This window comes from Pecten maximus, chromosome 10 (genome assembly GCF_902652985.1).
Source record: "Pecten maximus chromosome 10, xPecMax1.1, whole genome shotgun sequence".
Lineage (NCBI taxonomy): Eukaryota > Metazoa > Mollusca > Bivalvia > Pectinida > Pectinidae > Pecten > Pecten maximus.
The window spans coordinates 15,284,762-15,296,807 of NC_047024.1; the positions used below are offsets into that span (position 1 = coordinate 15,284,762).

Genomic DNA, 12,046 nt, shown 5'->3' on the forward strand with positions numbered 1-12,046 from the left:
AAATCATTTAAAGACATTAAAAATCTACGTATTTCCCAGAACAAGTAAGTTATCATTAAACACTTCATAACTACTTTAATATCAGACTCTATTTGAAAAAATGAAATAAAAAAAATATTCATTTGCGCAAACAAAGGTGATATATTATACCAATACGGTTTTGTTTGATTTATATAGTTTGACTTGATAACTGTTGTAAAAATAAACATTTCTTTATGTTATTTTTACTATACCTTTTCCATCACAGAGCACCGATTAGTTCTGAATTAAGAAAGGATTCGTTGCATTCATTGCAAATGTCAAAGACCTCTTTATTCGTATTGGTATTGGTATTCATCCTACTCTGTAATATCGATATTCTTCTTAAGCCTTGTAGAAGTTTAATCACCTGTTAATCGATTACAGACCGATATTGATCGTCTGCATTGATTAAAACAGAATGGTGTGAGCCATTGATAGCCTACACTTAGGTCAAGAAGGTTAATCAAGAAAAATTAAGAATGGTATCCTTCTAATTCCAGAACCGGTGACGGATCAATATTTATCCGGAATTGATGCAGTGAGAGCAGAACTCTTCTGTCAGTAAGCGGAAAGGGTAGGATTGGTTGGAGCAGAGTGCCCAGACGAATACAAACATGTCGTATCAATTCTAAAGATATACTGAAAGACTTGCTTACGATTTATACTGAATATGACACCAATATGATGTCGTCTTTCCTTCGCAATGACACAAATGTCTCTATCGGATTATGAATTTTTATGAATTATTTTCTCTGCCCGAAGAAGTGCAAACATGACATGACAAAGAAAATTACTTACAGCTGATGTCTAGATCATACAATCACTCAATGACGATTTATAGGTGGGAGTGTGACCGATCTAGCTTGTGATATATCGTGCTGCTTCTAGCAAAACGTTTAAGGTGTTATTTGTACCGGATGTGCTCTGGAAAGTCTTAGAAGCAGACATGAAATTTGCATTTTAACAAAAACACGATATAAACAGGGAATTTGTTGATAACGGGATATTGCGCATACCATCAACTTTTTTCCTGAACATGTGTTAGGCTTGGAATTGGATGCTCCATTTTTGTCAAGGTAGGTGTGTCTGATTTTTACTCAAATTAACACATTTACTAATATCTATAACTACGTGATATACGTAACTCCAACCCCCGATCTCAATTTCTTACTTAAAGGTTAACTCAGGCGATAGACGGTATGCATTCTAAACTTTGATGTATTTTTTCTCTCGGAATTTTCTCTTGGCCTTGGTCAATAGCCAAATTCAGAACAAAAAGTTGAATGAAATATCTTGGTGTGTTAAAACTAAGATTCTAACAAATGCGCTTCAATCTGTTGGCATTGATTTTGTTCTTTTTAGAAAATCGCAAAACATTTAGATCCTAATTTGTCGAGTATAACTAGCATAGCATATTGTCGACATGGTTTTTAATTATTAAAATATTCAAATTAATTTTGAAAATACTTTGCATTCTTAATAAAGGGGCTCAACAAATTGAATACAAACATTTTTTTCGTTTGGTTATTTCAATGCCTCCTCAAAATAGTTTTTATTATGTATCTTTAGCGGTTTTACATTTGTTTTTGTCAGTTCATTTTCATTGACTTCAGTAATTGACGATTTCATTCATTTGAATAGTAACATGGTTTAGAATATACATATATAATTGACGCCATTTTGAAATATGATATTGCAAATTATGAAATTTATTGAATCATGGATTCATTGTACCTCCGCCTCCATATATCAAAATTTACGAAGTTGTCAACTACTTATCAACACAATTGGCTCTTATCATTTCTAACGAGTAAGAGACGAAACAGCTGTATGATGCAATTAAATTCATTTCTTGGCTCTACTCTATCTGACTCTCAATTCTTACTGAAAGGTGCTAATATCTTTCATGCCTTTAATTTGTACAATCCACTACACCGAAACAGAAATATCTTATTAATCGAACGCAACTAGATTTTCTCTCTGTGTGATACCTGGATAATAAGTATTTACGCGCACTGCACATGTTTACCAGGAATGAAATAATTTAAAACCCATCATTACTTTGCATATCCTACCGACAAAATGTTGGCCAGTAATGTTGTTTTCTTTGCGGGATGACAGGGTTGCCAAAACAGATGCAGACAACATGCACGTGAAAAACAGGAATTGCATTTCAAATAAGCATGGCTTTCTCAATTCTTAATTTTCAATTTGTAGCTATATTGGATTCTTTTAGACATCAAATGATACCAAATAATCACACCGAACCCACATTTCAAGGTTTGTCATATAATTACTGACTAATTTATTTCGCAAACACAACAAAGCTATTTGAGATCTTGCCAATTCGAAATGAACAAATTTACAAAACATTCCCCTGAGTAGTTCAGTCATTAATGTGTACTCTGCATGTTAAAACCAACACATGAGCGATGATGTTTTAACCTGACATAATTAAGTACATGTACATAGTCTATTTCTTAAATAACCTTTGAAAGAAGTCTTTCCAATGAAGCCGGGCGGGAAGAGCTTTTAGTATTCATTCTCGTTATACTGATTGCACTTCTATCTTCTGTTTGGTAATAATGTTAATTAAACAACTGCAAATGATTTCAACGTTTCGTTTGGACAAAAGATGATTTAATAAGTACCAGGGCGTACTGAAAAACAGACCACAAAGAAGGCATTCATTAACACTTACAAAAGCTGTAATATTCTTTAAAGGACTAAATTTAAAACATCAGAACAAATTGGGAGGTTGTACTTAGTTATATCTACATCAGATTTGTAGACTTGTACGTATACATATATATATATATATAAAGAACAAAGTTAAAATGTCCATGTGACGGCAAATAATAATAAACTAAAAAGTCAAACACAGATCTGCTGTCTCCCTAGTACTTTCGCGGCTACATCGTGCCGCTCTTCAGGGGATTATAAATTTTATTCGGTACATCATTTTATGACGTCATAGTTTGATTATATATATATATATATATCACGTATACTGGTCTAGTCCGTTTTCACAGGACAAACGCTCTTTTGGTTCTTAAGACATTTACTCAATTACGAAAAGTATTTAAATAATAGAAACTATTGCGTCCTTAAAGAGATAAGACCGAACTTTACACAGTCAATATAGAATTTAAGATGTTTAGAGGGTGATAAGAGCGTACAATATATTATACAGTTATTTAATGGCTGTGAGGGAAATAGCACTTTTATTGTCCCCCGAGACATTAACTATTTCCCGAGGCGAAATACAAATACAATAACTGTTTTATTATACCCACATTTAAATTATTCCATTTTGTTCAAGACTTGTAGTAAAAGCAAAGTTTCAATGATTAAATTACAGAAAAAAAAGACATTACTTTGTGGTGTACACGTACACTTAATATATAATTACTGGGACACAGAGTGTAAAGTCAAAGGGAGATAATCACTATAATTGTTCACCGTATTCCGTTTCTCATTTTAGTTTTATAAGAATTACCGGAGTTCCGGAATTTGATCTGTTTTGTATGTTAGTTGAGTTCCTGAATAAAAACATGGAAGACACGCTTGATGTTAGAATGCTCTATCACACCTTGTTGTGTGTTAGCGTTGTCGTTGTCTTTCAGAAACAATCCTCTTCAATACTTCTTCATCCAGATATTATGTAATCTTGTAGATGAAGCTATTTTCCGAAATGTTCCTGTAGCATTCACTCGAACTATTTTAGGAAACAAACTGCTTCTGTCTCGTCTTGGACTTGGGTTTTCGAAAGAGATTTCGGACTTTATCATAATACAAGGGATGGCGGTAGAGACGATCCGAAGGGATATGACAAATACATTATCCGAAATGAACAAAGCAAAAAAAATCCGCGAAAATATGAATGCGCTTATTCCGAGTAAATAGCACTTTTGACTATTAACCTGGTAAATAGCATTTTTGAAGGATGTGTTTCTAATAGCATTTCTTTTGTCTACCTTTTATATAGTGTAAAATAAGGAAATGTATAATAAATATATATAAATATACATAGTACAATAGCCTATTGTTGATTGCATCGATGATAATCAATATTTGTCGGAGATTTAGCCAGAGAAAGTACGTACTTCAATAATCCAGGAAAATTAAGCATATACAGCATGTTTTTTTATGAAGTTCTTTGCTGTTTCTACATATATGTTTCTGTGAGTTGAAATCCTTGATTTATAATGATAAAATATATATTTAGACTTCAGTCATCTTTGTGTAACAACTTGTGAATTCATCAGAGTCTTTCGACTTAAACGAGGAACGAAATCACGTGCTACACAACGTTCCCGAATACTTCTCTCTTTATTTTGGCTGACTAATGTTTCGAAGAAAACACGTGAATTGAATTGGGAATAAGCCACCTCTCTCGTCTATTGTATAAAATAAATGTACACATACATGTACGTCTGGTGGAACATTTCTCAGAAGAATCTTTATAGTACTGTTCTTTCCGAGCATTTACTGTAAACGTAAGCTGAGCACATATTCAATCACACTTTGAACAAAAACAACCAAAAGTTGCACATAAATCCAAACGTTCCAGTGTCATTCAATCTTAATTATGTAGTAAATTTGCTGATATCTGAATAGTCATCAACATTTTCAAAACTCTCATAAGCCCGGATAGATAAGCTTGTGGTAGGATCCCACGCATTTTGACATGTGATTCCATATCAAGTGCTTTGTCCATCGCGCCGCCTGATCAATTTTATTTCGGAAACCAACAAGAAATTATCGACGCAAAAGCGAAACAGAAATTCTCAAAATCGATAAACGTTGGCAAACAATGAACAACCGACAATTATATGCGTAAAGATATAATTGTTCGTATTTGATACGTTTAAAACAACGCATTTCAAGGAAACCGGAATGTTACTATCCAGAAATGGAAAGTTGAGAAATCATTACGCTTATCATATAACTTATATGAGATATGAAGACTTTAGAGAGGTTAGCGTATCAGACATCATTTCATTGTTGTATTGTCGTTAACACCGGCTTAAATTCCGTTTATACATATGTGCCATTGGAGTCATATCGCGCGTGACTACTGAGGAATTGTTTTCGTTTACGTACCCAATTATGTTCTGTGATTAGCACAGCGCTATTGATTACACGGATCGTATTTCAGTCTTTTCTTTATGACAAATCTGAAAACTATACACGCTAAATTCTATTGTTTACACAATAATGACATAGTGATATAAAATAGAATATTCTTCTATCATAAGTGGGGCCATCGTGACCTCGGTTGCTTTCGAACTTTTGGTACTGATATTTAATATGGAGAGCATCATTAAAGGAAAGTCGTCGCGTGGTCTACGGGAAACACAATACTTCATTGTTCTCTACTTAAAGTAGGCTACGTGGGCGCAGTTGATTTTTCTATTTCAAAAAACAAGAAAGGACCGACGTAGTAAAAATCATAGTAATCCTAACTTAAAAACGAAAAACATAGGAAAATAGGAACAAAACATAAACGTGTTGTATAAAGACTATTGATAAAAGAACAAAGGGGTTCAGACCAGGTGTTTTCAAGTGTAAGCGTCTTCTGTTTCATCGACCATACAAATCTAGGTCACGACGACACCCGCCATACAAATCTAGGTCACGACGAAACCCGCCATACAAATCTAGGTTACGTTCTGAAAATAAAAGATAGTGTGGTAAAAATGGAACCAATAGACATAGCAACAAGCCTAGAAAACAATTGTCTTCATGCCGAGGCAGAAAATACAATATCTCAAAATGATATAGTGATGTCAACAAAAAACATTTAAAATTTTTAGAGAGAATAAAACATTTTACACTCTTACACTTACGTGTGAAAATAAAGCAATTGAAAACTAAGGGGAAAAAAGACTTTCCTTTTGGAGAGATTTCGTACACGAGCTAATACATAGTCGACCCACTGCCATTATTTTGAAGATGAGGAAGACACTTTGTCACAAATGAATGTTTTTCGCCTCGCTTTGGATTTTCTGATTTCCCATGGGCATTGTGACCTATCCGTCCGTAGAACCAGACCTTGCATGCTCCTGTTATGAATCTGTCTTAGTAGATAGGGAAACTTCGCTAAAACATTTGGTTTGTAGGTTTCTCATCATACCAATGACACATGTACAGCAACAGCCCGAGAAATACTGCAGCGGATGTCAAAAGTAATGTAGTTAGTGACAGTCAGCATCCTTGGTTAAACATTAAGGCAATTCAACAGCAAAACAAATCAACAAAACGCTTGTTCTGAAATCTCGACAGCATTTCCATGTCTGCACTGGGTATGCATGTCTGTATCAAAGTGCAAGCGTGGGCAAATATATAACGAAAATACATTGAGCTGCTTTTAAAATGTTGGTGCGTGGCGTTTATAGCTTTAGTCATCATACACTATATACAGCTACGATTAAATTCACATATAAAGGTAGTTTTCACTGTTGTTTCCTATGAGCAATTATCACTACACTAGTTGTTCGCTGTAGAGAGACATTTAGGGCAATGATTGATAGGCGCACTCGTACTTACTATAGAAAACAATATACAGAAATGTCATTAAGCACATTGATTAATAGGCGCAATCATCACTTGCCATAGAAAATAATATACAGAAATTCAATATAGAGCAATGATGATTTAACAGATTGCTTGCGAAAACTGCGGAAATAATATCACCACGAAAAGATATACATTTACAGTACATGTCAGGTTTAACGTAAGATATCCATAAATTACTCATAAGTAAGACTTCCAGTTATGATTACCGGTAACATGTAGCAGAGCTCTTACGGGACCTGCGTCACTAAATCGGGTTTCCATATCCATAATGTCTCAATGATAGTCGGTAATTCAGATAGCGTGTAGTCCACCTGCAAATTTATAGATAAATTGCTATTTTTTTTTGTATATTATCGATTTCATTTTTTCATCAACTGAAGCGCTATAACGTCAGTCGATACTCCATGGCCTATCTGATAGGCCGACCCTAATTGAGGTGTACAACAGTAATGGATTTTTCATGCATGGTTTTTACATACCATTAACAGTAAATTGGATATAGTTAAGGTGTTCAGGTATTTATTTTGTAATTTGTCGTAAAGATTTCAACACCTTTGGCGGCTAGTAACACAAAAGAGCCAATGATGTTTATAATGCAGTTTTATTCGTTTTCAAGACTTAATTTTAGGTATACGTACACGTGTCAGTTGCTGTAACATTCCAGAAGACATATTCATTTGCGAAGTATTTACTTTAGTTTTGTTTGCAATTTAAGTCATGTTGTTGTACATACAATTTAAGGTTCATTATATAGTTATTTCTTACGGGCGGATCACAGACTGACCGCATAACGGAGGTGGCCGCTTAATCAAGGTGACCTTTGTAAGAAAAAAAACAACAAACAAACAAACAAACAAAAAAACAAAACAAAAAACAAAAAAAAAAACAAAAAAACAACAACGTAATATCTTTTGTTTTTCATGTGGGGGTTAATAAAAATGTTGGAATGATTCTATTTCTATTTAGATTCCTCTCCGAGAGAGGCATAGCCATTCCCATCTTATAAACAGGATAGAAATACGCTGAGTCAGGTAAAAAAAAAAAGACGGAGATTCTAATCTGGCTTACTGGTCAGGAAGGTTCACAGCCTCTCAAATGATCCGAGAACAGCAGGATATTACCCATTGTCTGTAGGACTAATTTACAGCCTGGATGGGCCAGTGTTGTTCTCTAAGTACAGACTAATGTCTTTCAGCAGTGTTGGGATCGGTTTATATTGACTCCTGAATAACATATGTATCCAGAAAACAATACAATAATAGGTATTGTTCTCTTGACTATTGTCACCAACACAGTTCGATACCATTTCGATACCAAACATGACATTACTAACATTTGATTTACACAACTGTTTTTGCGAGATGAAAAATATGTTTACCTTTTCTGGAGGTCACGTTTTATCATCCAAATACCACAAACAGCCATGTCGGTGTGACTTCGGAACCACTCTACAATTAGACAACACCACACGATCTGTAATCAAAACTTGTTTACCTGTATCCGATATGCAGACTCCTCTACTGTTTACGTCCAATGTATCTGTAAACAGTATGACCAAAATTGGGGAGCCTTGTTTGACTCCAGAACAGAAAGCCATTGATACAGTCCGTCTGTGTCGCTATGGTGTTCATCTAGATCTTTCTTGGTAAGTTCAAATTTTCTCTGTATTTTTCTACGAGGCCAGTTAGTAATTAACTTAGGCAGTCATACATGATCAATCAATATCTAATTAGCTCCGGAAGTGACGATTACACCTCTAAACAAGGTCAAAGCTTAAAAGCTTTGAAAAATTTCAAGCTTCTTCCTCGGCAGGAAATTTCTTGTCGCTCCGAGACACCTAGTTTTTCTATTTTTATTTCTATCATGTTTCAGACGCATTTAATCACATCATCAGATTTCATATACGTTCAATTATCTTATCAAATGATATAAACATGTTTAAAATTTACAAGTGTCTGTATACTTTTCACCATTATGAATTTATTTTTTATAAGCAGAGAAATAGAGAAATGTTGGAATGAATTCATCGCAGAGTGACCCTGAATTTAAAAATAGACAGAAAGTTTTTTTCAGTGGTTACGTCTAAGAGATCAGGGATAACCTTTGACGTTTTGTCTGCTGAGTTGTATCTTGATTTTATCGTCTACGAATATCCGCGTCGCCATTAACCTGAGATGTGAACATAAATGCCTTAAACACAGATGCTTTAAAAACATCCATGTTTTCCCCTGCAATTATCCAATTTTACTGAACAGATTTTTTTTTTTACATTTATCCGATAGAAAGCGTTAACATTGTATCGTTTTGTGTCAGTATTTACCTCACTATCATTTAAAGGCTTAAATAGAACCTTTAATGGACTTTTGTAATCACACAGAGGGAGGTTGCCTAGCCCTATTGATTTACTTTGGTATTAAACCCTCGATCCGTGATCAGTTCCGTGTTACCCTAAGGGAGCTGTGTTATGTGATACACAAACATGTTTACGGAAAACTTGCTGCAAGACTCTTTTCTAGTCTCAGCAAAACAAGAAAAAATCGACCTAAAAATCTGAACATGAAAACACCAGGCTAGAAAATAATTTGAATTTGTAGGTATTTGTAAACAATCCTATCTTTCGTTACAAGATAAATTCCAAAGCTCTTACCAATTTGGTGTACTGCAGCTTGTTACCACGCAGAAAAACGCTAGATAATTGACGAATTCGAAACGTTAAAAAATCATAGACCTGTTTTCTGCGAGTTTCAGATTGTAGGGAATATCAATCTTGCCTGAATTTTATAAAATAGTACATTAAATAACATAAGTTTCACATTAATTCAAATTAATAAAGTTGAATGCGCTTTATTTCCATTTGCTCTGTTAAAAAGTAAAAAGAATGATGATGAAACCAAATTCTCACAAAATTACACTGGTTTAAAGATACATATGTATGAAGAACAATGTTCGTGACGTCGTTTTGCTTGACGTCACTATATTAAGGGTTTATATGACATAACGAAAATAAGTGCCCCCTGATTAAGAACATGACTTATCATTGCAACTTGCATCAACTTCTATTGTATAAAAGTTGATATCCCCACGATAGAATATATTGATTAAAATGTTGAAATTAAATATTTGAGTTTGCGTTTATTTCAACGAACTATTTTTGCCGGAAACGGTCGTCTGTAGTCGTGACGTCACAACAACAGATCACATTTGACAGCGCGAAATTTGACTTTGGAATGCGATACAGTTGTTTCCGCGCGTGATACAGTTCGTCCGTTATCATGTGAGAATTATCGGACAATGACGTTCCAAATAAGGCAATTTAGTGGTCAAATGATTTGCTGGCTAACAGGCCATCCGGAGTCAGTAGTACACGAACAAATAACAGGGCAGATAACTCGACATAAACATTATTTCTAATCGATGTAAAATGATACTTTTGATTTGTCAAACTCCGCATATCGGTTGCTTTTGAATTTACATGACAACAATTCTGGTGTTAATTAGCTAATAAAAGAAAATGTGGCGGTATTATCATAAAAATCAAAAATGAAAGAGAAGATCTTGCAATCATAGGATACCATCCAAGGTTTCGAGAGATACTGGCTGATGAAGACCTTTTATAATTGTATGGTCGACGTTATTATCTGATTTGGAAATATTCTTTTTTTTCATATGCGATATAATTAATTTTTCTTTGTTTTCATGGTAAATACTCAAATGTGATTGGTCGAAAAATTCTTTTCATTCTTCTATATTTACATTCCTAATGTGGTTTGCTGATATGAACATACCAAGTGAAAACAACAAACATATGACCATGAATACACTATGAAAACCGTATGAAAACATTGTCTCTCGTGGTGATTTTCCACACATAACATCAGAAAAATATCAATACGCTTGAAAAATAGTCCTCGTTTCATTTCCGTAAATTATGTTTTCTTTGTAATCTACTTACATAAATTAAATCTAATTTAACACAAATTATTGTATTCGATGTTATTTCATGTCTCTTTGTTTTAAATAACAAGCAAAAAATAAATAAATAAACTACTGCAAACTGGGGAGCGGAAGGACACGGTAAACGATGGTGCATAGGCGGGATCTCCCCGCTGTTCTAATAATTTGGCGTTTCGTCGTATACATGACATTTTAATAAAATTTCTCGTTTTCTCGATATAAATTTTTTAAATCAAGGTTATGTAAATATATGAATTGAATAGATTTTTTAAATTTTCATTGCGGCTATGAATACCAGTAGCTAGCTACATATCCTCCGAGGCGCGCTACCGCGCGCCACGGGATATGTAGCTAGCTACTGGTATTCATAGCCGCAATGAAAATTTAAAAAATCTATTCAATCCATATATGAAAGAAATTCCGAGAATGGCGCGAAAAATGTGACGTCACAATACGACAATTGACGTTGCGTATTGATTTGAGAAAAAGAATCCCATTTAAAACCAGTAAAATTGTACATAAAACATGTTTTAAATTAGAAAATAATTTTCAAAAATTAATTATAAGCGTTGATGTCAATTATTTTTTAGTTTCATCGGGGTATGAAACAAATTTTGTTTGCAAACTTCTGTAAAGAATGAAGTGTAGTAAGGGGCGATAACGGAGTTATCGTTCCTTACGGAACGTAATGTATTACGAGCTAATTCGCCTATTTTGCCGGATATAATAGCGATTTGAGGACAGAAAAATTGGCTCATACAATTCGGTTGATACTTTGAACGATTGTAAAACTCGGCTCGATCTAGGTCTGGATGTATCTGGTATCCCTGTGGGAAATCGTATTTATGAGATATTTTGGGTCAAACATGCCAAAATCGTCATTTTGACCGGTAGCTTCTGTTTAACCGGTCCTTAAAAATCAGCGCTTTAATGAAAAATTCTGAAACTCAAAACGTAACAAGAAGAGAGGATTCTAAAGAAAATGGAATCTTTAGTTTTTCTATATCTTTAATAGAACGGCCACAATAGGGTTTTGAAAAAGGGTCGTATTTTATCGAGAGTTGGCGGATGTTACGTCACCAGTGACGTAACCAAGTATGTGTGGAATGTAGTGTATTGAAGGACGGAACGTAATGTACATGCGGCTAATTCAGACCACTTTGCCGGAGCTAACTGAAAAGCGACTCTATACATTTTGATAAAACTTTCCACACTTATAAAACTCGGTGTGATCTACATGTATGTCCAGGCATATCCCGTATATCTGGGAATAATCTAGTTATGGAGATATTTTGGGTACAAACACGCCAAAATCGACACTTTGACTGCTGGTTTAAGTTATTTTTCTCTGTCGTGTCCGTGATGCAACAGTTTCCGCTTAGGTCACACGGGTACTGCACTGGGGAACCCCCGCCTGGGGAATTCCCGCCTTTTTACACCAGAATCCTACGTCATTCTATTTTCAGTAACAGTGTGTATTTGTGATTTT

General features: G+C 34.5%; 1 protein-coding gene across 1 annotated transcript in view; it reads left to right on the top strand.

The window, feature by feature from the left end:
• The first annotated feature begins 560 nt into the window (after positions 1 to 560).
• LOC117336729 (neuropeptide S receptor-like) overlaps positions 561 to 12,046 on the top strand; it is a 47,152-nt gene continuing 35,666 nt past the window's right edge. Inside the window, exon 1 of the mRNA XM_033897343.1 lies at positions 561 to 1,097. The gene's annotated coding sequence lies outside the window, so the exon portion shown is untranslated. The remainder of the gene's footprint in view (positions 1,098 to 12,046) is intronic.